The 27,907-nt window shown below is 38.3% G+C and overlaps 1 long non-coding RNA gene across 1 annotated transcript in view; it reads right to left on the reverse strand.

Moving 5' to 3' along the window:
- The window catches only part of LOC106482780 (uncharacterized), a 70,082-nt gene that overhangs the window by 31,368 nt on the left and 10,807 nt on the right, over window positions 1-27,907 (reverse strand). The window contains exon 2 of the long non-coding RNA XR_010883581.1: window positions 6,429-6,458. This is a non-coding gene — a long non-coding RNA (uncharacterized lncRNA). The remainder of the gene's footprint in view (window positions 1-6,428; window positions 6,459-27,907) is intronic.

The raw sequence follows: 27,907 nt of genomic DNA on the forward strand, positions 1-27,907 counted from the left end.
CTCATTATGTTTATCAGAATGTAGGTTTTTCCTGCTGACAGGAAACCAAGGACAGGTCTACATAACAATAATAATGACTTAACCATATCAAAATATCAGACAAGAATGTCAAACAAAACTTTCCAATAAAAAAGATATATTGTAACAGCTTTTGCTCTTATGATATGTAGTGGTTTCCTGTGTGAAATAAAAAGCATCTATTTGGGGATAAGAAAACAAAAAAAGAATTGCAAATAATTCCTGGCATCTTTCTTCGCTAATTCTGACATGCTGAGCCTAAATGAAACTGCTGTATATTTCCCGCTCACCCTTTCATTGTATAACACCTTCAACAGTTTGCATTTGGGGAATGTAAAAAGAGTAGAGTGGTAGAGACTTTCTGATGTTCTCTCTAAGTTGTAATAAAGGTGCAAAGAAACTCCAGAGCACTTAAAAGTCCCTCTAAATCACTGAATCTATACTGTTGGATAATGACTCATCCAAAAGGTGTCTAACATCTCTTGTTCTGCTGGGACAGGAAAAGAAATGTCTGAAGTGAAGGGAAAAAGCAAAGCAATTCATAGGCATATCAGCCTGTGCTGGTATTATTCAAATTGCCATTAATGTTGTTACCCCTATTCTCTTGGAATGGTTAAAAAAATTCGAACTACTGCTAGGGTGCTCTTTCTCCCTGAAAAAGAAGCATCACAAAATCCCGTCTAATTATACTACTTTTTGTTGTTGCTGTTTTATTCTTCCCATTGGAACTTTGAAAATATTGGTAGAAAGACTTTGAACCCCTGCTTGGAATAATTTCACCACTTTTTATTTTCCTTCTCCTGAAAAAACAACAACCACAGAAAAATCTATGCACTTCCATAAGGTATATTGACAGCACAAGAGGCCCGCGTTAGCTGAGGATTTTATCATTACTGTTAGGGTATAGCTACCCTGGAGGACAGGTAACTTTGCAGCACCCCTGTGGCACTCCACAGTCCCCGTGCCCCAAGCACCCAGATAAAAAGCCTGCTGCAGCCTCACAGCACTCAAGTGTCACTTCAGGACAAACTGGGACATAAGCACAGAGTGTGTGCCCTATCCTTGTCCTGATATTGAAATGCTATTACAGAGCTGGGGTCAATTCTGCTGTTCTTCCTTCCTCACTGCCTTCCAATTCCTTGACACAGTCTAACTGCATTTCACCTAACACCTGCATGCAAGTGTTCTCCTGAGCAATGGATCGTGTTCCAAGTGCCTTTTAAATCAACTCGGGGGAAATTTTCACATTAGTTGAGTGTCACTCTTCAACACCAGCATTAAGAAATGCATATTGATGCCCTTCCAGGAGAGGTCAGCCTTAGGGAAAAGGGCAGACTCTGAATTTAAATCTAGAAAAGGTCTTCATGTTTTAAAGTTCTGTTGTTGGCTGATTTCTGCTACTAGTTAGCAAACTTTTTCATTAACTGAAAAAGCTTATTATGCAATTATTAATATAATTAATTTCTATTAATATGCTTTCAGTAGATTTAACAACAGCAAATTACAGTTATTTGGCATTTCAGAAATCAGCTATTTGAGATACTATTTTAACAACCATGATCAAAAAAAATCAACTTTGTGGTTATTTTGTGGGACTCAATAACACTATGGGATGCCACAGTATACAAAATGCACAGGCTTCTCCCACCATTGGAAAGAAACCTAGGCATGAAGGCCAACAGGTTCGTTGACTGTGGTACAATAACTGCAGTGCACACCCCACAACATATAGGCAGCCAATAACCACCATGGGACCCTTTGCAGGCAGATGAAGATAACCCCCCAGATCAAATCATTCCCCCCCCCTTTAAGGATAAGGTCTTGGTAACTATTATCAGCACTACTAAAACTAATCTGGTTTCATTTCTTTTCCTGCTGGTAAGAATCAGTTTTGTTTATCAAATGCTGGTTAAGTGATGAAGCTGGTTCTAGCTTTTTTTATGGCCATGCACAGCCTCAGTACCTTTGTATAACTTTAGCTCCTTTCAAATGGAGTGCCATGACCAGTCTATTTACCAATGCCCTCCTAGCAGTGGTATAGGTGGCTTGGAATGAGAAGGAAAAACTAAATATTTTGAGAGGAACCCACATTCTGAACAGTCACACAAACAGCAGCAACAGAAATGTCAAGGTAACTTTAAAAATCAACCCCTTCATAAAAATGGAATTGGAAGAGTAAATACCACAATACAACAATGCTGAGATGAGCTGTTCAAGTGTCTTTCCTACTGCATGTTGGAAAAAGTTACACACAAAAGCAAAACTCTCAAACCTTTATCAGTCTAGTGTGGTAGCTATGCAAGCTAAAATAACTTTGTTAATGACAGCTCATTATGGGCTAATCCAGTGCGTATGTATATACAAATTTTAAAACTAACTGCTGTTGTTACAGCAGCATATGAATTGTCCACGAATCAGCCTCAAAGATCATACAGTCATACAGGAAAAAACTGCAAAAATTGCTACATTGCTTGGGACTGTGGACGAAGAAGCAACAGCAAATTGCAGCATTTTTGAATAACTGAAAGTTATAAGCTGTCACTAAACTCTACATGGATCTTAACATATACCAGGACTTACAGGATTAATTCTATCTGGGGATTGACTGTGAAATCACCTAATGATCAAAGGCAAATGAATAACTGACACTGTTTCAAAGTAAAAATCAAACATCTGTAGTAATCAATTCATCAAAATGTATTCCTTATATCTAACAGTGGTATTGATGTTTCCTTAGAAGAATCAAATGAACTTTCTGGACCAAATTCTGTCCTTGAACTAATAAACAGATGTTAACAACTGAGCAACCAAGCACATCACTTAGTGACTGCATCTCCAAGAAATGTTTGTCAGGGACAGCCAAAAGCCACCTAGGCAATCTCCTTTGGCAACAAAAGGACATGAAACGAACATGGCCTTAAAAAAATAGAAAAATTAAGAACCTCCCCCCTGAAAAAAAAACATAAGGACTGGAAAAGTCCCTTCATAAGCAAAAGAACCCATAGCAAACAAACAAAAAAACTAACAAAAAATGCAGCCTCCCTCCCCCCAAAACAACCCCCCAAAACAATGAACAACCCCCACCCCAACCAAGAAAATAGAAGAAGATCTGGGTTGAAAGGCATATGAACTAGAATATGTTGTAGAACCTGCCTATGACTATGTAAAGCTAACCAAGGTGCCTATGATGCTTTCATATTCACAACAAGAAAATGCCTATACTTTAGGCAAATAAGATAACAAAATTGAAACACTTTTTTTGAAAGCCCTTATAACCCTTTTGGGTGACATATATCTCTGCAAAGTGAGGTAAATAGAACAGTATGGGTGAAACCAGACAGAGAGATGTTTTCTGGTAACTGTTCCCAGAACTGTGGCAGCAAGCAGGACTGGATCAGTCACATGACCCAAAATATGGTGACAAGACCAGGGGAACAGATTATCTAGGATGTACACATGCACATACACAAACATAAAATGATAAAGGGGAATAACTGGTGCTAGGTACAGCTTTGCTGCTGGTAACCAAAAACACTTACCTGCGCCTTAGAACTGTCTAAACTTGGCTGGTTTCTTCATTTGACCCTACCTGCTAACTACTTTAACTTTGTGGATCACAGGTGATGATGTATTGACCTAAAATCTTTTCAAATAAAGTAGCACTGAATGAGAAAGCTTCTAAATGAGACATGGGTTGTGTCCTGTTCTCAACAGGACACAAAATCCAAAAGCAGTCTAAGTCTAACATTGAGAATTGGAAAATAAGACCTCCAATTGGCAAAATACAAAAGGGGAAAGAGAATTTCATTAAACTTTCATTCTTCTTACCAGCATGGTCATTACTAACCAGGAAATTATAATCAACATGCAGTCTGTTAATTCTTGGAATATAATATTTTCCTGAGCCATAAAGAAGAGCAGAATAATTACTGCCTCAGAACAACAAAACACAATACCAGCATGTTAAAGGCTGTTTGAAGTAATGAACCCAGGCTTATACTGAAAGTTAGTATGTGACTTTTCCATGCACAAAATAAGTCATATGTGCAAACTGTTAACTGTTTTTTGACATTTGAAAAAGAGCTTTGAGAAGACATTAAAGGACTTTTTGTTGACTTAAATTTTAGTAACTCACTTAAAGCTCATATTTCTTCTCCTACTCCTTGGCTATAGCTTTAAAAAAAGTTTTAACTCTGCTTGCTCAGGAATGCAGTCTACTTCAGCTAAGTAAATTACAACATGTGATTTCACAACTGGGCACATTACATATGAACCTGCATAATAAGTCTGCTTTTGCTGAAAAAATACTCACGTACCTCTTCTCGGGTTAGTACCTTTCCCATGAGTTTAGCAGAAATGTAGGGAGGTACAGTATGTCAGCATAGTGCAAACTACATAACAATCTAAAAATCTTTTGCATCTTTAAAGTGGCATATTAGAGAGAGGGTGTCCACAGAAATGAAAATTGAATAAATCTGGCACAATGACAGGCAAGGCTACCTGAAGCCTGCTGGCATTTCCTTGTGTCTACCCTATTAAAACACACACAAAAAAAGAGATGGCCCAGACAAATATTTTCACTTCCTTTGAGAGTCTGATCAAGTCCAAGGAATATGTTTTTAACTGAACTAAGTTTATACTTAACAAAAGGTAAAATAAACCAGTTAGTTTTCATTGTGAAAACTTTGCTGTACCATATGTCAGAGTTTCACAAAGCAGCTCTTACATTGGAGACCTTTGCATTTCTTCCTAAAGAAGCTGGATTTTGCAATTTACTTTTTCTAGCTGTTTGCCTACATCTGGCATACCTGTTAATATCTTTAAACTGGAACTTTCTCACTGGCCAATGTTTTTCATCCGGAATGCACCATTTCTAAAGACATTAATAATATTGATGGAAATCTATTTGAAAGAAACTATATGAAGTACCATCCTGTTTTACAAATCCAATGGAAAAATGATAGCCCTGATGATAAACACCACCTGGCTGCATTCAGGGAAGCAGGGAAACCTAACAAAACTGTTCTGTAAACTCTGGCTACAAGGGCAAAAAAGTTCCCCAGCTAAGTACTTTAAGGTTCTAAAAGGAAAAGCAGTAAGAAAGAAGTAAAAAGGGACACTGCAAAACCTACAAAACAGTTCATTTCAGTGAATACTAATGCTGAGATCCTTGTGTTGGACTTTCTATACCCAGATTAAAATCCCCCAAATTTGTAGCTTCACTTTAGGTACTTTTTAGGGAAGTTTCTTATTTTTCCTCTGAACTCATCTGGTCTTCAGGGAGAAAGATCTGACTAAAACCCAACTGCTTTACTCTCTCCCCTCCTCCCTCCCCCCAAGCTGGGAAAGAGAGCAGAGGGCAAAAAGAAAAGCAGCCCATTTTCTGCCCGCAATATAAAAATCAAAATTAATCAGTGAAAACAACTGATGATGTGGAAAGTAACACTTTACCTGTGAGCCTCAAAATCCCAGCTGTGTTTAAAACAGCAATAATGATGTACTTTCCTGTCTGGCAGGAAAAATCTGAAATGAAGTAAAAGGCTCTCCCAAAAAATGTTTCCTTCATCTTATGAACAAACACTCAGTAAGTAAAATTCATGATAGAATAAACTTGTCTTTATTTAGCAGTAAAGCTTACCATGTAAAGCAATAACACATTTGTAAGATCCAAAGCCCTACCTCAGACACAGCTCTTGATGATGGATGCATTCTGTGTTCCACCTCTATATCCTGTTTTTCAGTAAGTGTAATAGCTCTGACTCCACAGATCTAAATGTTCTCAACTGATTAGATTAGTTAGATGCCAACTCTCACTTTGGGACTTAGAGGCTACAGTAGTTGCTATTAAGCTATTGATTGGAAAGTTGGGCTAAAATACCAAGGTTCACAAGCACTGTAGTGAGTTTTCCTTTTTTTTTTTTTTAACCTTGAGAAATTCAAAGTATGGGGCTTTTAATCATCTGAAATCCTGACTCTTGATGCTAGCAAGTAATTCCCCCTTTGTCAAATTTCTACACACAAAGAGAAATCAATTGAATAAACAAGTTAGATGAGGGATCTCACCTAATTAAACCAAACCAGTTATATAACCCTGCCATAAGTGCTAGACACCTTGCAGAACATGAAATAAAAGTTCTTTCAGATTTGACTATAGAGTTAACTCAGCAAATTTGTTTTTGGAAGCTGTGTTTTTGGAGTTAATTAGATTCAGAAAGGTGTATCAAGGAGAGTTTCCAGTTTATCTGAGATACTGTAACAAACAGCAGTATTATTGCTTTGTTTTTAACATTTTAACACTTTTCTTAAACTTTAATGTTCTGAAATGTGCCATCAAAAAATTAATCTTTCTAGTAACCAATATATATTGTGCCTTCCCCTTCCTCACCAACACCCCTTGTTTAATTTCTTACCTAATGTGGATTCTCAACAGTCTTCACACACTGAGAAGAAAAAACAAACAAACAAAAAAAGAATTTAAAGGTTCTGAGTGGCATTTTTTTGTTTTATTTTAATGAGCTATCAAGCTATATGTCCTTTCAGGAAAGAAAGTTGAAGCATGCCTCACATTTAGACTTGAGATCAGTGATCCTAACAATTCACTGGAAACAAAACCTCAACAGATAAGGTACAACTAATTATGTTACTTGGGACAGGCAAGGATCTTAAGAAGTTTAAAAAGTAATGTTTGCGGAAAATCTCCGAACTCATACTACCCTCACAGTCATTATATAGAGAATATAGTTAAGTTTAAGCCATGTATATTGGGAAAGTGTTTGTCTACCTCAAACATCTGAAAGTGGCTGATGGTAATGTTTATCTGTAAGACAGATAAGAATCAGAAACATCAGCTATAAACTTTTGAACATTATTTTGCCATTATTTCTTAAATCTGACCTGGAGAGACATCTAGGGGTGAGAGGTTTATTCTGTACTCACGGTCCCTGCTGAGATTGCCAGCCAGGGTTAGTGAACCAGCAGCTCCAGACAGGCTGATATCTACTCTTCTCCATTTGAGGCTCCAGAACTACAGGCATCTTTCAGCAAAGAGTTTAATAACAAAACATCATGCATGAGCTCTTATCAAGAAGTCATTCCTACAAGGGGAAATGTTACAGGTTCCATGAAATAGCATACAAAACAGAAGTATAATTGTTATGTGCTACTGATTTTAGAAGTTTGAAATTTTGCCATTTTTATGTTCATTTACACTGGATTTTTGAATGAATTCCCAGTTCACATTGCTACACTCCCAGCACAGGACAACACATTGCACACTCTCAGGAGATTACTTTATAGTTCTTCAGTCCAGAATCAGCAGACTAAAGACAGATAAGACTAGTTAGCAAATTTCCCAGTGTCCTAGTGTATGTTATATTAGCCAGTGTCTGGCTTTAATTATTTCATTTTTTCTGCTTTTAATTTTTGAGGGGCTGAGGAGCTGTGTGAGTTGTAAAACCACATCTTAACGCTTTTTTTTTTTTTAACTGGTGGGGTATCTAAGTATTTGAAAATACATGTAGAACAACACTATCCAGTAGCTTCCCTATGTTGTAGTCCTCTAACAGACAGCAATAGTAAGGGCTACAGATCAGCAGGGAGAGTTTAGCAGGAAGTTAGCCAGGGCTGTTTCATCCTCTCACCATTCAGTGTGGAATCAAGACAGCTGGAAATGGCAGGCCAGTAAATCCTTCCTTTAGGCATCACAGGCAAACATCCATTTCTATTTGACTCCGAGTTGAGAGGATAAAGCAGAAGGAGGACTCCCTTCGTGCTTACCTCAGCTCTCCCAGGCAATAACCTCTCACGTCTGAGAAGGGGGTCACTAGGAAGATCTTCATCATGTTAGAGGGCTTTTCTCCCTCAGAGGCCAGCTGGGAGGTGAGAGGAGCTTGTCAGCTCCATCCTTTCTCATGTCAAGAATTCCTGGTTAGTTCTTTTGACTTCTCAGTGGTTGTGGTTTTGAACTTTTTAAAGATGATGTAAGTCTGATCAGCCAGGCTGAATATATGGGAGGAGAGGAGAGTTTATCTTCCTACAGGGATCAAAATCCCTCTGGTATTTATTTTGTATCTTCTCACAGCACCCATTAAATACTAGATGAAAGAATATGAATATTCAGCTGTTTATAGGGATATTCTGTTCACTTGCAACTTGCAACCCATCCAGATGAAAAACAGCCATTGAACTCCCATAGCAAAGGAGACCCAGGATTTTGCTAGTGAATCCTGTGCCTAGTGCATAGTCCAAAGCCCTCTTTTTGTATCCTGTTTTCTGCTTACCAGGTGCGGGGAGAGGGACAATTGAATGACTGAGTAAACAGAAGGATCAAATCTGTTTATGGCTCAAAGATCAATAGCCCCTTAGGCTATACATATTTATCAGTCTATCCACAATGAAACTATCACATTCTGTCATACACACTAAGTTAAAACTTTGAAAATGCAGAGGAGAAAAAATACAAGCAAACAAAAAAGTGATTAAAAATCAGTTTGTATATATGTCTTTGTATATGTAACATATAAAACACGATACATTTATGATACAGTGCCACTTTAAAGCTTCTGCATTCAGCATTAGTATTCAGATTGCTTAGGACTGACTTTAAGCATAACTAAATCAAGCAGTTGCTAGGGAAGCTCTGATTCCTCTTACTCTTTTGCCTATATCAGTCTGAAAAATAAAAAAATAAAATAAAAAGGCTTCTATTGCTGCCCTCACACAATGTGGCTCAGGGAAAGGCAGAGAAGTGTAAGGCAGCAACAACTCCCTTCTCCTGCCCACACACAAGAAAAAGCCTATTCTGCAGGGTCTTTCCAGAAGCTTTTTGATCCTAACACTGTCCCTTTTCCCTGCCTTTCTCTCTTTCTCCTGTGACAGGGATGAATCAGCCCCAGCCTACATTCTTGGGATGGAAAAAAATAAATTCTGCTTATGCTTCTGAGAAGCATTGAGTCAGGTCTACTGAACTATCCCTGCTTTGAGAACTAAAAAAAACCAACACCACCAATAAAAAAAACCACACACACACAAAAGAAGAAAAAAAGCCAATTGAATGTATATGAAAAAATATGTATTGAATGTCATCATCTTAGTATGAGATGTTGATACGTTTATAATAATCCATTTGCATCTAGTGGAAACAATTTCTGAGAAAAGGTATCTTTTTCTGGAAGGCTCTCCACATTTACGCAGACACACTTCCTGAACCACTGCAGTTCCATGGGCAATCAATGCAGACTAGAAAGGCTGAGAACTGATTTTTCTAATACAGCAGACTTCTCCCATGAAACATCACCTCAGGCTAAGAAAGACCACTTTTGTTCCTTTATTCCTCCTACTACAAATTTTTTCTCCTTCTAAGGACTGCACATAGTGATCAGGAACCCACTGTAATTGACAAACAATCAATGGTAAGGCATTTCTTGCTCCAAGAGCTAATAACCAATATATTTATCCAGTAGAGTAATGTAAAGATCTGTAAAAGGCTCTGCCAGTAATGGGTGAATCTGCTAGTCATTTTGCCATTGAAGTTACACAGCTTCACCAAGTGATCTATTTTGCCAGCAAAATGATTCCTCCAAAAAGATAAATTGTATTAATATGGAACTTTTTGATGTTACAGATTTTTCAGGGATTAAAGAAATAAAAATAATAATAATTAAAAAAACTGCACACCGATGACTAAAATAGCTAGGCTAGCAAAATGTCCAAGTAGACTTTCTCTCCTAAAATGACTGCCTTGTATATGAGATAGAACACTGGTTCTTATTCTAGATATATAGATACACAGTCACCAGCCTTCTGTGCAAATCTAGGCACATCGCTTTGCCTTTTAATGCCTCTTTCTTTTCTCCATCCTCAACTTTTCCCCATTACACCTTTAAACTCTGCATGCAACAACAGTCTTTGATTCATTTGTGTGGTGTCCTCAGTCTCAACTATTATTTCCAGGTACAGAAGATGGGAAACAGTCTATTTACAGGAAAAAGTTGTGAAGTCACGCAGGCTGCAAAGCCAAGCACTCAAAATTTAAGAAAAATCTGCTACCTGTACAGTTCTACCACATCTTTAGATTATCCCCTTATGCATAAACACATTACAGTATGACACATGACCACACACTAGCTTTTTCAGAAGAGCCAACCTCTTTGAGACCACGAGATGACAAGCTCATAAAAATATTTTTGTCTTAATTGAATACAAAAGATCTGCAATGTTTACAGCAGGAATACTTACCAGACAGGTTCTACAGTCACTGCACATGCAATGCCTGGTTTGATACATCTGCCCCAGGCCATCGGTAGCTATGGCAGTTCCTCCATGTATCCAATCCTGCTTACAAGAAGTTTAGTGCTGCTAGAGTCACCTGATCCGTCTAAGAGTCAAGAAGTAATATACGCCATGAAGGCTTCATTGACAATGACATATCCAGTGCCCCTGATGTGTTTGATCACAATTTACTGTATATTTAGTTTTCAGAAATGCTGTTCATCATCATGGAGGAAAGCTGCCACTCACTGGTTAGTTCTCGGTCGGTGGGAACTGCCCAACTGCAAGAAGGAGAGATGGAGCCATCCTGGAAGCCACTGAGCGTGGTCAGTTAGGGGAAACCTTCTGGACTGGAATGCAGGGAACCTAGCTGCAAATAACGACAGGATGTCTCCCTAAAAAAGTAGGGTGCAAAAATGTAACCATGTGGATGACACAGAAAAAAAGTGTGAAATTGGTGCAGCGTAGAAACTGATTGAAAACTGCTAGACTGAGATCAGGACTTAAGCAAAGATCCTGCCCAAGAAGAATGCAAGATGTAGGGGCTGGGGAAAGATTTTTTTGTCAGATATATTTTTTTAATATGTCTCACCCAGCAAATCTGAGTTCTCTCTATTTCAAAAGTTACCTTGTTCCTGTGCTCTAATAAAATAAGCTTTAGTAATTGCAAGCCCTTTGGTGGTTTTCGGCACTCTCATTTTAAGGAAAAGGTGCAGACGGTTCCACTTCAAGGATCTGGCCAAATTGGGGTCTTGTCACAACTCGTCAGGAAAAGAATCAATGTCTCAGTGTGTGACGGTTGTGCTGAAAGTTCTACTCAGAAATGAGGAGCATTATCTCTCTGTAGTACCTATTTGGCTTGCATATCACTACATGAACAGTTCACCATCTTTAATGTATTATCCTCAACTTCTCCAGGTGACGTAGAAAATCACTATGATCTGCTTCCTATTTCTACAAGTAGGAAACTGAGAAATCCAAATCAGGCACAGTCTATAGTATATAAAGCAGCTGATTCAACCACATATCAGACTGCTCCTGTAAAGCTTAGATTTTCTCTTATTTAAAGTGGAGGTCAATAATAATTATGAGGAATTTGGCTTTGCTGCTTTATATTAACTATCAGGGCCAGGAAGAGGAGGTTATCAGTGACCTCCAAATCAGTTAATGTGCCAGCTCTATTTTTCACTGCCACTTTTACAGTGAGGGTTTGGCTGGAAAGTGGAAGCATGCTTCCTACAACTACTCCTGGCATACCTATGTACGAACATGGCTGATAGAACTACATGCTGGAGATTAATAGTGCTGTGTTTCTCTTCCTTTCTAAAAACTTAATCTCCTACCTACACATGTGCATATCACTTTCCTATTATATAGCTTGTTTCTTTGTCTGCAGTTTGTTGGCAAGTTTGTGATATTTCTGCTGAGTATCCTTGATTAGAAACAGTGGTCCTCTACTTCACCCTTAAAAAAGAATTGTAAAGTTAGGCTCTATGGACAATGATCTATTAGGAAAGTCCAAATCATTTTTTTAAAAAAGATTAATCCTGAGTTAAAGGTTTCCTTTGACAGCAATAATTCCACCAGCGTTATTAATTGTGTTTTCAGAGTAAACACCTATTGGCAGGCATTACAAGTGCTGAACAACAAGTCTTGCCACATAGGCAATCTGATTTCTCAGTAAATTAAAAAGTCTTTTCTATGATCCAAAATTTGCAGCATGCCTGGGCAGAAGAGAAAATAGAATATTTCTAACTGCTTTGTTTTAACAAGTCTTCCTGCTCTCTCCCCACATCCTTCTCATAACTTGAGAGTATGAAACCAATCTTGAATTCAGTAGTAGTCAGAATATTCACAGATTTAGAGTTTTCAGATGATTCATATCTTTTATGAAGTGATTCCTTTTCATTATCCAAGATAAATACTGGTATTGTTTAATAAAGAGGAGAGTATTGCTAATACTAGGTATCTGTCCAGCTTATTAGGCCACACTACAACAGAGAACATAGAATGATGACTTTTGAATGCAACTATCACCTATTATCTGAGGACCTTAAGTGACTTTATTATTTAAAAATGATTCAAGTTTGGAATCTCATACAAGACACTCTTTATATCTTTTGTATTTTACAGAAAAAATTAAGCAAATTTCCAAAGCAAGTCAGAAGACATGATAGACAATAGTAGTGTAGATGCTATGAGAGCTGGATTCTAGTCATGGGATGTCAACAGTGAAATTCGCTGCAATAAAGAGACATGTTATCCCATGAAGATGTATTCATCCAAATTCTCTTTGGAGAGGGAAGACCTCAATATGGCTCCATCGTAATCACAGGCAAATGTCAATGTGGTGTATTTAACTATAGTTAAACATTACAAGGGAAAAACCCCACTGGTCTGTTTGGCAGAACAGTCTTTATAGCTAATTGTCATAAACTTTGGGAATCTCATTTTACAGTGAGGTGATAGGGAGATTTATTGTTTTCCAAGGGTTTCCTCAAGTTTTTAGAATTTGTGCTTGACAGCCTTTACCTATGCAGGAGGATCAGTTGGCTTGATTCACTTGTCAGATATATGTTTTATTAACCACTTGAAGTGGTAGGGGAGCCTCAATTAATTGTTTGAGAGCGGAAGGGGTAGCCCAGTTGAGACATGTACTAAAGCAATGTGCTTCTCCTACCAAGAAATTCCTGTAGTCATCGAAGAGTCATTTTAAAAAATAGAATGGAAATGTTCTCCTTCAGCATTAAGCAGGCTTTGGGGACATGTCAGTCTGTAAGCCTCATCAATATTTTAAAAGCAAAATGTATATATTCACAGACAGAAAGCAGCAATTTCACAAAAATTTCAAGGTAAGGTTGAGCCAACAAATTTTCTTATCTGAGGTAATTATTAAAAATGCCCCTTTGAAAAGAAACATGTCTATATTTATATGTTCCTGTAGAGTAAAAGAAGCAGCATCTTTTATTTTCACACTTAATTCAATAAAACCTCAATTATTATTTTTAATTGTCTGATGCAATTTCTAGTTTTGCTACACCGCAGGCAGCAAAAGTGCTACAGCAGGATGAGTTTCTGCTGTCAGTACTGGCCTCTGAGGACTGACTTCTGATGATATTGGATGTGACTATTTACATGGCTCATGTCAGGCTGTTCCAAACATCGAACCATCAGAAATACAAAACAGCAGATTGAGCAGACAATCATAACATACGGACTTAGTATTCCTTAGGCTTGGGGTTTCCCTTCAGATGATTGGGATACAGCTCTGGGCAAGCCAGAATATTGTAAGTACCATGAATACTACATAGACCTGAGCTCTGAGAGTCATGATATCAGAAAATGCAAGAGAAAAGGGAAGGGGATACCTGAAAGCAAATAACTAGCAGTCATGGCTTACTTTGACTGCACTGAGGCCTTCTACCCCGCTCCACACTCTCCATTCCTGAAAAACAAAACTAAATGTAAAGGGAAGATGTCAATTGCCTCAAACAAATGCGAGGACACAAGACAGCTCAGGTGAAATCCAAACTGATGGGCATTGCCGACATGATTTAAAAAAAAAGAACATTGTGAAAACAGACAGTCTGAGCTTGACTATCAGCTACTAAAACCATACCAACCACAGCAAGGCATAAGGCACATTTCATCATTGCTTCTAAAATATCCCTGTTTAATTACAGGTTTTTCTTTTAGAGTAAGCAGCCACACTGTTAACATTATTTATAGTGAAAGCAAATTCAGCTGTCAAAATTCTGTCAAATAGACGCTGAATGATCAAATTCAAAATGCTTCATAAGCACACTCATTAATATATTAGAGTAACCTAAGAGATGAATAGAAGAAATTTGCAAAGTTAAAGAATATCCAAGAAGGAGAGGAATAATAATGTTTCCAGTGCCTCAACCGCTGATTTTAAGGTATTTGATGAAAGCCAAAAATGTACTGTCTGATTTTCATTCATACCTTCAGATGATTTCAATTTCATCTGCTATATTGGCTGCATGTGCTGAAATCATGGAGACAAAGACATTTTGAAAATCACGAGAGGACTAATGTGGCAATTTTTTTATCCATGGTAATGTGAAAAAGTGAACTACTATAAAATAGTGCACAACTATTGAATATAGCATAGATGTCTTCCACATTGAAATCAACTGAAATAAGCTCAAAGAGGCTGTTTAGAACAAATATTGTGTTATGGATACATTATTTACATCTGTCATCAAATACATGGAAGATACCTGATCTTTTAATGTAGCAGCCATTCTAAACAACTTTATGAGCAAGAGAGTGCACCTTTGAACATATATATATACACACATATATATTATGTATATTTATTATATATAGTATAGTGTGTATATATATATATTGTGTGTGTGTGTGTGTGTGTGTGTGTGTGTCTGTATATAATGTATATTTGGAGTTAAGGTGCCTTGGGGCCCCATTCATTAAGTATTACATTACTTTCCAGCTAGATAGCTAAAGGATCCCTGGATTATTTCCTAATGAATAGAGCTCTTTCTAAGAAATACTGTTGCAATCTAAAGCAGCATAAACTAAAGCCCTTTTTCTTTTCCCTCTTTGGAGAATAAGAGACCTTAAATCATGATCTCTGCCAAGTAATTTAGCATGGTACCAGTTATATTAATATTTCCATTCCATTTATCTAAATCATACATGCACTGAAATAATTCATGGTGACATTGTACCAGTTCTTGCTAAACAATAATTACTGAAACTGACACAAAATAGTTGATTTGTAGGTGGGCTTACTCCTTAAATGGATCTTGTTAATGGAAAGGACTCTTGATTCATGAGTGTAGTTTAATGCAAAGCAATTTTATGCCATGGTAAATTACCATCAAAACATAAAAAAGAGATGAAGCCACGTTGTGCCCCAAATTAATCAAAACTATCTTGAAAGCTTCTTGATTTGCAATCTAAAATACAAATTGACAGAAATAAAAACTTAATATAAAACAACACAAAGCTAAGGCATCTGAATATTTGGCAGGTAAGTACTGATAGCATATATTTTATGGGAAATTAAAGTCTATAGATAAAAACTAAGGCTATTTAAATATCTTATAAGAGCTCTTAAATGGTGAAAGTTCCCCTCCTCACACACCAAATTTACCCATGCTTTCTTCTAAGGAATTGTACCAGTATTGAAAAACAGTTTGTAATTGTCAGATATGCTTATCTGCTTATGCCACTAGTATTTCCAATACACATGCCTCCTGCAGAACTAGGAATTTTCACTTCAGTTTGTACTCTGCTGTACTTTTCACAGCAGACATTTCTATCAGAGTTGGAAGGTCCATTTTTTGAAATAACATGTGATATTCCCCCTTATCCCTTACTTACACATTAAGAAGCATCTTAATGAAGCTTGTGGAAATACTGGCATATATAAAAAGTTAAAATATATCTACATTTTCATAGAGTTTCTAAAGGAATTCAGTATTACTCCAGAAATGTCCCTGATGAAAATATTTTTTGCCTATTTCACTGTCATCTTATTTTATGGATTGTCTGAGACCTGTGACTGCCAGAAAACCTCCTCATAGCTGGAGATATCAGAACCTATAGCTCAGAGTTATGCTCACTGTTACGCATGCCTCCAGAGCCAGTGAAATATGGCAGGAAACCCTCAAGCTATGTCTACACATGGGGATCAGGAGCTGGAGACACTTGGGCCTCCTTTCCCCACCTCCTGCATGCCCTGGTTTCCAAAGAAAGGGAACCCAACTGAATCAGAAGAAGAGTTGAGGTGTGTTTCAACAGGCTCCCAGTCTGGTAACTGGGGAGAACCTGGCTTCGGAGGGGGCTGCGGCACATTTCTGGAAGGCAGGTTCAGTACGGTCAGTCCTGTGCAGAGACTGGGCTTTCCCACATGCCTGGGGGCCCCCAGCTGCAGACAAGGCTTGGGAAGTTTGTAGACTCCTGTGACTGCAGGCAAAGCAACTCAAGGGGCTCCTCCGAGTTGGGGCAGCTGTGTGATTTGGAAAAATCCACCAGGACAATTTTCCAGGATGTTTTACTAATAAAAATTTTCTTTTGATGCAGGATTTCTTTTTTTAAAAAATCTGTTTCCTCTGGAACAGAAACAAAGTTTCAGGCAGATCAACTAGTAGTACAGTAGTACAACTGTATGCAAATTTCTTGAGCGCTCTGATTTGGTAAATATCTATACTTGCCTCAAACTGCTATACTAAGTATAAAGCTGTAGAACATTAGGTCTCTCGTATATAAACATCAGAGAAACTGTGACTACACAAACAGCAATACAGACATTTCTTCTGAATGGCAAGACAGCATAAAAATAAAGGAGAGGTATATACTCTGTCAGGGAAAAGAAGATTTCTTACAATTTATGCTATATTATGTTATTAATGATTCGCATTTTTATGGTATCATTTTCAATAATGGTCTGTAAGTGGAGTAGAAGTGATTCTCTTTTGTCTTTGTATTACTGGAGTATACAAAGAGCTCCAATCTGTTCAACCCAGAAACAGCTAGCTACAATAGCTGCTGGGGTTTTTACTAACAATTTGCTACAAGAACTCCAGGTAATAATTGTAGGGACTGGGAAAGGGTGGGAAGCCCTATATCTCTGTAAGAGTAGATGCACTTGAAAGAAAATGTGTTATTCCACAACAGCTTTTCATTAGTTGTCTTTGATATTAGAAATGATGGAATATGATAGGGAATACTAAATCCTTAGACAAAACAGATACATATTCATTGCGGAACTTACGTACATCGTATAATTAATATGATTACTACGTCATATTCTTGGTGACAAATCCAACTAAAATACATTTAAAAGACTATGTTTTAAAAATGACTACTTTTAGAGAACCACAGACAATAAGACCAGTTGAGCAATACAGGTAGTAGTTTATGCTTCTGTTACACTTTATTGTATCTATTTGGTAGCAAACAGCTCTTTTTGATAAAATAAAATAAATCAAATAAAAAAGAAATAATAGTAAAATAATGGAATGGGAAAGGCACCCCAAAGTCTGTACATTTTGCTCCAACCATTAAATAGCAAAAAAGAGAAACTTATGTTTTCATCCTTTACAACTAGTATCACCTACCCTCATACCACATCCACACATCCATACGCACACGCACGCACAGAGTTAATTGGAAGGGAATTTGATACAATATCGATTTGAAAAGCCAATGTAATCCTGTGATCAATGGTAAAAAAAATGGCATTGGAAAAGCCTTGGTGTTTCCCTCCGTTGTAAAACCCTGTATCAAAAGATTTTTAGTGAAACCAGTTAAATAAGCAACAACAGTTTTTCTGGAAAAAAGTAGCCCCCAAAAAGCCGGCTTTATGGGCATTCAGAGCACAAGCTGTGAATGCAATGCTGTGTTCACACACAGTGACAGTCAGTGTTCACTTTTCACTCACTCTTTCATTAAAAAAAATGAATGCTGTAAATATCCAGTCAGAGGACAGAAACTTAAGTAATCAACCATATCCAATCAAATACCCTCAACAATTTATAAAACATAGCAAAAAAGTATATACTTTGCAAACAGACTCTAGCACATACAAATTATTCAGTAAATCCCTAACCACTGTGCTTATAGAAGCGAATTCACAAAAGATTCACGTGCATAGAAATGGAGGCTAAATTAATCTGACTTATTTTCACTGTTACAAAACAACGCAATTTAAGAGCTCCAACACCTTTCCAAAGAAAAATGACCCTGCCAAGTTCAGTCTGTGCTACAAGAAAACTCATAAAAGAAAGGCTACAGACTACTAACTGTAATAGTCCAGATCACTAAATACAGTAGGCCAACTTTATCGCCAGTGTCATCCCATCTGAGTTACACCTCAGATTAATTTACTCTGTTGCCTCTGTAGGGCAGCGCTAGAATGAATACATCAACTCTTTAAACCTGAAGTGTCACTTTCATGCCACATTTGCTCCCTAGTGCTTAAATCAGGAGTGACAGGCTAAGTTTACTAGTGAGTATTTTAAGCAACAGACACTTGACAAAGAATCTGTTGCACAGGAACAGTTTACTTTTTGAATGGCAATATTGTGAGAACAACAGTGGCAGCTTCACTCACGTCTGTCCGGGCCTGTGTATAGAGCTGCTACTCTGCCTCTCCAGACAACAAAGAACTTAAAGATCAATAATGTGAAGCTAGTTCAGAAGGTTTTCCATCTGCTTACAGCAATATACAGAACACAGAAGGTTAAAGCAAAGGATGCTTAAAACACATGGTCAAAGATCAAAAAAAGTTATGGATTCTTTCTTCTTGCATCAGATGGATTCTGAATTTACCTGCTGAGGTGCAAGGGCTGTCTGGAGAAATGGTAACGATGCTTTGAAATGAGAATAAAAGTTATTCTCCCATGATATGTTAGCATTACCCACTGTGTTGATAATAAGCAAGTAATATAGTTCAATGTTTTATTTAATGTCCTGACTTTTGCTGCCATCTAACATCCTCCTAAGCACTTCTATTTATTTTTTTATCTAGCACAAAAGGTGTTAGAACATGGATACCATGGTGGTCATGAACATTGGGCACTACCAATAGGTTAAAAAATGAAACAATTTCCACAAAAAGAAATATGGACAAATATTGCATTGTGGTTTTTTAAACAAGTTGTTAAACAAACCTTCAGGATTTTAGTGTAATTTTTTTCATCCAAAATTATTTTATTTTGAAATACAATCTAGACAGTGAAAACTGAAATGCTATGTTTTTAAATTATACAAATTAATATTTTGGTTGCTGCAAACTGAATTATTTTCTCCCATTTGACATCTTGAGAATGTTTTCAAAATTCAGATTTTTTTTTATGATTTCAAATAGGGATTTTTGAAGTACTACTCTTTTTTGAAATTGCAACAAATTCACAAAGCTCAATAACATCTCATGCCTTGTGACAACTGTAACCATTCCTCTTCTTGGAGCTGGCGAACGTGAGTAGGGATTAGTTAGAGCTGAAGAAAAAGTTTTAGAATCTTCGTAGAGTAAGGACTGTTGTGATGGAAAAACGATCTCATCAGTAATGAAAAAGCTGAGAATCACTGATTAAGGAAATGCTAAGGTAACACAAGGAAATATTTGAAATCAGGGAGTATATACTGCTATAAAAAAAATAAATAAAAATTTTGGACATGGCTGCCAAATTAAGAAACAGTTGTGTCTCTACTGTCTGTTCAACTGGAATAGATACAGTCTGGATCTGTAAAGAAATGTCATTATGATCTTGAAATTAAAAACTTTAAGAAAACAAATTTTATGCCTCACATTAAAATCCAGAGAATGTCTCAAAAGAACTCTAAGATTGTTTTAGGACTATATAAGGAGAAAAAAATGCTGTTTTTTTTTTAAGCTCTATATATTTCTTTGGTCTGGTCAAAATAAAATTAGTTTTGAAAATAAAAGCCAGTTGCTCTCAAAAGTCTCCCAAAGTGTTACCAACATGCTCTACACAAATTAAACTCAATGATCTAGCCTGAAGCAGAAAGAAAGGTAAAGAGTGTTTAAAGTTTAGTAGAGTCTAAACAGATTTTTCAAGTGAGTAGCAAGTGAGTTTTAGGGTAATCGTAGCTGGAATGTTTTCCATATTTCAAAGACAGAGTCTCTGAACCTAGGATGAATTTTGTATATAATGAAGAGCAGGCAGAAAGCTCCCTTCCCAGTTCTGTGAGGGCATTTGACCAGAGCAATGAAATGAAGTCCATCTCTCAGAAAGCACAGGGCAGCAGGGAGAGGAAATGCCAGAACCAAGTCCTCTCCGCCGACCTCTGAGAGCAAGTGTGCCAGGTTGGCAGCGAAGGTGGAGATGCCCTACCTTTCCCTCTCTGGTCAGGGGAAGAGGGGAGAGAAGGCAATTGGCTCTTTTACTCTGCAGCTCACCAGTTTGAGTGTGTTTATGCTTTTAACAAAACTATTTGTGAAGTCACCCTTAAGGAAATTTGCTACTTTTTTCCTGATATGCACTTGCCTAAAAATAAATTATGCACATCTGTCCCTGCTCAGTCCTCTCCCTGATGTTCTATACTCACATTCATCAAGTCAAGCTTAATGTGTTGATTATAAGCATTACAATTTAAGAAAATGCCTACTCCAAATTTAAGAGACAAAATCTGTAGTTGCATTAGTAAGGATATTATTATTAAGCCAAAACAAAGCAGATCTGCTAGCTAAAATCAAACACTGCAAAAGAGCAAATTTAAAGAAACAGATGAGGAAAAATATCTCTGAAGAGACCTCTGAAAAAATCATTGTTCTTCAGTGGACACTGAGAACGAAGGAGTTCAAAAGGGGCCAGCTTCACACGGCGACTGAATATCAGCCAGCATTGTTTAGTTAAGTTTCTTTCCACACAAAACAGGTTTCAGCAGCATCTTGTGATTATTTCTTAAAAGTACACACAGAAATATTTTAAATACCAGTTACAATCAATGACAGCGTAACACATTTTAAATATCTATAAACAATTTAGCAATGTTCACTTCAACTGTTTCATGATCTCAGAGAGCTCCAGTTTAACTATGTTGCTGTAAGAGGACTGTACTAATATATACCACAACACTGTCTGTAGGCAATTTGGTTAATTAATATTGTACCTCTGAAGATGAGTATTTACAACAAATTCCTTGATTTTTTCCCACTTTACATTGAAATCTATGTCCCATGTCCATTTGTCACATTCATTCCAAATACAGAAGAGATACAACCTTATTTAATCACTCTTCAAGATTCCCTGTTGTGACAGTGTGCTCCTTCTCCCCCCCTCCCCGCCCCAATGTGCTCTCTCCCCCTCAACCTGACCTCCCTGTAAACAGCACATATGTAGGGGCTAATTGAGCATGCGTCTACTAAGGCCCGTCTAGTATGCAAATATGACTATGAGTCAGTCATCTCCCCCCATAAATAGGGGGCAGCCCAGAGCCCCTTGAGCTCTCCTGCACGGCAGCGGGCTGCACTGCAGAACCTCCCCTTGAGCAGGGACGCCTCTCAAGGTTACTCCTCGCGGTTGAGAGATTCCTCACCCTCAACAGATCCTCGGTAAGTGATTAATAGCATGCTGAACTTCTGCGAACTTCGCAAAACTTTGCTGAGTTATATCTCTGACTAATTGCGCACATAATTCCTTAGACATAAACCGTTGACCAAGTCTGAGACTAGGATCGGATCCAGCCACACCTAGGCTCCTCTCAGAAGGAGGTTAGAAAGCAAGGGGGTCCTTTCCAAGCCGCGTGACTCAACGGGAGGGTCTCCTTCGCACACACTCCTTTAGACATGAACCATTGACCAAGTCTGGGACTAAGACTGGATCCAGCCGCACCTAGGCTCCTCTCAAGAGTTTGGAAAGCAAGGGAGTCCTTTCTGAACCTCGTGACTGAATGGGAGGGTCTCTGTTGCACATGCATCTGACCTTGTCCTTCATGCACTAAATGAGTGAACCTTGCCAATCAAACCTTGTTAAATCATTCTTATTTATGACTGAACTATCTTACCGCAATAAACATAGTGCTGCTTCCCTCTTACAAGTGAAGTGCATGACTCCTCCGCGACACCTGTGTCATGAATACCTATAAATCTGTAGGTTTTATTGTATCAGACACATGCCAGAATCATGCTATTCAGCCAAGTCAGCATCTGAAACTCCAGAGCCAGTATTGCTCAGAACAGTCTTTCATACTAAGAATGGTCTATATTTTTGTTGACTGATAAGCAGTTTTACCTGGCAATTGTAAATGGTATTTTTTTGCCGGTAGTCCTCTTTCCAAATAAACAGATCGGATCAGATTAATTGCTCATACATCTTTTACACATTTGCTGCTTCCTTGTCGGCTCAGCATAACTGATAAAACCATTTTATAGCATAAAGTCAGAAAGCACTACCTGCACAATCTCAACAAAAATGCACTGACTTAATACTCCACTAACAATTATGTTTTACGACCTGTCAGTCAGCCAGCTTTTAATCCACTGATTATGTGCCAGGTTGATTTGGTATCATTCAGCTTTCTTAAACATCGCAACCAAGTCAATTGTTTGTAGAAATCTAAGATGATTACATCAATATTATCTTTGCCAAGCAGAATAACCTCCTGAAAAACAGCATCAAGGTAGTTTGACAGACTATATTTTTCATAAAACACCAATGGTTGGCATTCATAATACTGACCTCCTTAGCTTCTGGTTTAGCATCAAATGTTATTTTCTCTTGTATTGATATGACAGAATTGTAAATACCAGGATTATGGAGGTTATCTTTTTGAAATACTGGTTACCATCTTGCTGCATGCTATTTGGACCTGCTTAATAAAATACATCTGTCTTAAGTATTAACTTCTAAACACCCTTCAAAAGTAATTTTAAAATATGAATTGTTTCCTCATCGTCCTGTGATTACATAACCTAGTTTTAATCCAAATATAGACAAATGTATTTTTCAGAAACTGCCTTTCAGCATGATGATTAGCAATTTCACCCTTTTTATATAATAATGGACAACACTGTTTTTAAAGGCTATCTCATCCTATTAACTTAAGCTAATAAAAATTCATATGAATGGTAAAAATACTCACTATGGATATTCATGTCAAAGCTTAGCTGTATTAATTATTGAAAATTACGAAATTTCTAAGGGTCATAATCTGACTCAAATCTGATGAGTCTATTGCCTCTCCATCGCTATCTCTGTAAGTAATTCCAGTAGAATGAAATATGATTCACTGTCCTCTGTCCCCAGAAAACAGTTAAGACATTAAACGGATAATACTTCCCTAGATTTTAGTCAAAATATATTATGTGTCTCACATAAAAGGCAAAAAGATTCATTTATTGCACTTATTAGTCTCTGGAACATTAGAGGTATAGTGTTTCTTTTTACAATTTTTGGAGACACATCTTAACCAGACATTTCACAATTTGGAAATATTTTTGAGCAAGCAGGCATCCAAACACTTCCATCTGAGCTCAGTGAATGTGTGTGAAGAAAGACAAGAAACTTTGTACACATACGCATGTGTCAGTTCAGTTTTCAGAATTCAGTGATAGATTGCTGAAAAATAGGTGCCAAAGCTATTTTTATTTTTCATCCAATTTCTCCGGCCCTGAAATGTGCTTAGATTGTAAGTCTCTGGGGGCATGAACTGTCTTTCCAATCTTGTGCATGCTTAACGCAATAGTGCATAGGAAGCACTATTATTAGTAACACCCAATATTCTGGACTCTCAATCATATTACTTTATCAACATCCACTAGTTTACTCTGATAGGTATTTTAAGATGGCAGACATCAATAAGGACTCTTAAAGTGATGTTTCAAAATCAATTCATACTTTTTAAAATATAAAAGAAAATTTCATGGGCTTCATAAAAATTATTATTTGCTATTAATATTATATTACTTTCTAAATGTATAAAGGTCAGACTAAGCAAGGAATCATCCCAAAGAGTTCTGTGAGGTTGTATGAAGCACTGTTCTTGTGTCTTGCATCAGTCAGGTCTATCGCAGTAAGCCAGGCTTGATGGACCTGATCACAAGAATCATCTCTTTTCTGTTTTATACTGCAAAAGTTATTCCTATGTTTAAGTTTTCACTTTTGCTTTTAAAAGGAACACTCGCAGATAGTATCCTTTTGGGTGTATTTATAGACCAGACTAGCATGAGTCACTTATTGGCATGAAAACAACAGTTGTTTAATTCCTCTGAATCCTTTAACTTACCATCTAATTCCATCATTCAAATAGATGCTGTTGCTGAGCAACACTATACCTTAAGCTGCAGAAAGATATTGTAAGATATAGTTTCCTGCAAATCATCTTTTATGGAAACAACCTAAGATGTTTGTAAAAACCTTAATTTTTAATAGTTAATGGGTTTTGCGGACACTGGGCATAATGCCTGCTATAAAACTAATCCTAGATTTGCATACACCGTAGTATAATAAAATCTGGTCCTGCTAGTCCATAGTGAGTTTCCAGGGATAATAATTTCAACATTAACAATTTTAACTGCCCAGAAAAAATTATACAGCACCAAACAATTCCTTCAAAGCATTCACAGAACAGGTATAATGAGGTCTATTCACAGTAAAAAATGTCAGTGATTTCTTTTTTCTGTTTTTTAGAGAAACAATTGTGCTTTAATAGATACGTGTATTTTTCTAGGATAAAATTACTTTTAAAAATTAAACTGGGAAGAACAATGAAAAGATGAACTTTGGGAGAAAAAATGGAAAGCTGCTTTCCTACACCAATAGGAACTGGAAAGGGGTAGGATGAAAGGTCTTTGCTAAATGGGTTGATAATGCCCCATAGATCACAATCTTTCGAGTTATTAATATAGATGAAGTTAATGATAACACGAAAAGCCAAATTACATGCTTAAGAAAAGCAACCTAAACATCTTTATGACGAGATTAATAGAAAAGATGTTCATTCCCAGCAAAGATTACTTGAAATCATTATTACTCAAGCTGTTGAGAATCATGTCCATAACTTAAACAAACAGACAGAAAATACCCCACCAATCTCTGTAACTTTATCCACAAACTCAAGTAAAGCCACCTGAGCTCCTTGGCCTAGTTCTGTAGTCCATTAGAGAAAAGACTAACTAGAGCTATCTTCTGCCACACTGCAATGCAGCAAATAGATGTGTGTATTATAGAAAAGTATAAATGTTTCAATGTATACACTAAAAAAATTAAAAAATAGCAAGAGATATTCCATAAGGTCCACTCTCTAATTTTTGCACTGTATAAATCTTCTGCTTCTGGCCAGTGCAAAACATTGAGAAATACCAGGATCACTCACAGCAATGAATTTACCCAGCATGGCAAGCCTTAGGATCCAATCTCTCCACATTTTTCAGATCATATAAACATAGCAAGGATAATAAAGAATAATAATAAAGTACAGAAATGGATACTTTCATATAATCATTTCCTGACTTTTCTCTCAAAATCAAACAATTTTTTTCATAGATAGAACAGCAGAGTGATGAATGCAAGAAAGGAATCACATGAAACCTTGCTTAATCCAAGAATGTTGGTAAACACCCCTAAAGACTGCTTTCATAAGCAGTTACGGTATTTTTATAAACACCCACTATATGTAGTCTTTTGCACAAAAAGTACTGTAATTTCAAAACCATTTGGCATGCTTTCTATTATGTAAATTAAATGAGGATGATAATTGTCAATAATATGTAATGCCAGATTACAATAGCCATATTGCCTTGTATTATATTAAAATACAGTGCATTTTCCAGTCTTGTGTATTGCCCCAAGAAACATGCCAACCATTTATTAAATTGCAGATAGCAATCTCTGGGGAGAGTGCACAGCCTTATTTGCAAAACAGCATGTTTTACATACCAAATTCATTGTTGTTATACCACATAATCTAAATCTCTTGTAGGAGTTTTTGATGGTTGCACAGTTAAAAGCTTGTTAGTCACATCATTCCCCTCCTGGTCTTAATCACAGAATCGCTGAGGTTGGAAGGGACCTCTGGAGATCATCTAGTCCAACCCCCCTGCTCAAGCAGGGGCACCTAGAGCACACTGCACAGGATCGCGTCCAGGCGGGTTTTGAATATCTCCAGAGAAGGAGACTCCACAGCCTCTCTGGGCAACCTGTGCCAGTGCTCTGTCACCCTCACAGTGAAGAGGTTTTTCCTCATGTTCAGATGGAACTGCCTGTGTTTCAGTTTGTGCCCGTTGCCTCGTGTCCTGTCACTGGGCACCACTGAGAAGAATCTGGTCCCATCCTCTCGACACCCTCCCTTCAGATACTTGTACACACTGATAAGATCTCCTCTCAGCCTTCTCTTCTCCAGGCTAAACAGGCCCAGCTCTCTCAGCCTTTCCTCATAAGAGAGATGCTCCAGTCCCCTAATCATCTTGGTAGCCCTTTGCTGGACTTGCTCCAGTAGTGCCACATCCCTCTTGTACTGGGGAGCCCAGAACTGGATGCACCACTCCAGATGTGGCCTCAGCAGGGCTGAGTAGAGGGGGAGGATCACCTCCCTCGACCTGCTGGCAACACTCTTCCTGATGCACCCCAGGTTACCATTGGTGGTCTTGGCCACAAGGGCACATTGCTGCCTCATGCTTAACTTGGTGTCCACCAGCACTCCCAGGTCCTTCTCCGCAGAGCTGCTTTCCAGCAGGTCAACCCCCAACCTGTACTGGTGCCTGGGGTTATTCCTCCCTAGGTGCAGGACCCTGCACTTGCCTTTGTTGAACTTCATGAGGTTCCTCTCCGCCCACCTCTCCAGCCTGTCCAGGTCTCTCTGAATGGCAGCACAGCCCTCTGGTGTATCGGCCACTCCTCCCAGTTTTGTATCGTCAGCAAACTTGCTGAGGGTGCACTCTGTCCCTCCATCCAGGTCGTTGATGAAGAAGTTGAACAAGACTGGACCCAGGACTGACCCCTGGGGGACACTGCTAGCTACAGGCCTCCAACTAGACTCTGTGACACTGATCACAACTCTCTGAGCTCTGCCATTCAGCCAGTTCTCAATCCACCTCACTGTCCACTCATCTAAACCACACTTCCTGAGCTTGACTATGAGGACGTTATGGGAGACAATGTCAAAAGCCTTGCTGAAGTCAAGGTAGACAACATCCACTGCTCTCCCCTCATCTACCCAGCCAGTCATTCCATCAGAGAAGGCTATCAGGTTGGTTAGGCATGATTTCCCCTTGGTGAAGCCATGCTGACTACTCCTGATCACCTTCTTTTCCTCCACATGCGTGGAGATGGCTTCCAGGATGAGCTGCTCCATCACCTTTCCAGGGATGCAGGTGAGGCTGACTGGCCTGTAGTTCCCTGGGTCCTCCTTCTTGCCCTTTTTGAAGACTGGGGTGACATTGGCTTTCTTCCAGTCCTCAGGCACCTCTCCTGTCCTCCATGACCTTTCAAAGATGATGGAGAGTGGCTTAGCAATGACATCCGCCAGCTCCCTCAGCACTCGTGGGTGCATCTCATCAGGGCCCATGGATTTGTGGGTGTCAAGTTTGCTTAAATGATCTCTAACCCACTCCTCCTCCACCAAGGGAAAGTCTTCCTTTCTCCAGACTTTCTCTCTTGCCTCCAGGGTCTGGGGTTCCTGAGGGCTGGCCTGAGCAGTAAAGACTGAAGCAAAGAAGGCATTCAGTAACTCTGCCTTCTCTGCATCCTTTGTCACCAGGGCACCCACCCCATTCAGCAAAGGCCCCACATTTTCCCTAGTCTTCCTCTTGCTACTGATGTATTTGAAGAAGCCCTTCTTGCTGTCCTTGACATCTCTCACCAGATTAAACTCCAAATGGGCCTTAGCCTTCCTTGTCACATCCCTGCATACTCTGACAATGTTTCTATAATCCTCCCAAGTGGCCTGTCCCCCTTCCCACTTTCTGTATACTTCCTTCTTCTGGTTGAGTTTTGCCAGGAGCTCCTTGCTCATCCGTGCAGGTCTCCTACCTCCTTTGCTTGTCTTCCTATTCATAGGGATGCACCGCTCTTGAGCCTGGAGGAGGTGATGTTTGAATATTAACCAGCTCTCTTGAACACCCCTTCCTTCTAGGGCCCTAACCCATGGGATTCCTCCAAGTAGG

This window comes from Apteryx mantelli, chromosome 2, assembly GCF_036417845.1.
Source record: "Apteryx mantelli isolate bAptMan1 chromosome 2, bAptMan1.hap1, whole genome shotgun sequence".
Lineage (NCBI taxonomy): Eukaryota > Metazoa > Chordata > Aves > Apterygiformes > Apterygidae > Apteryx > Apteryx mantelli.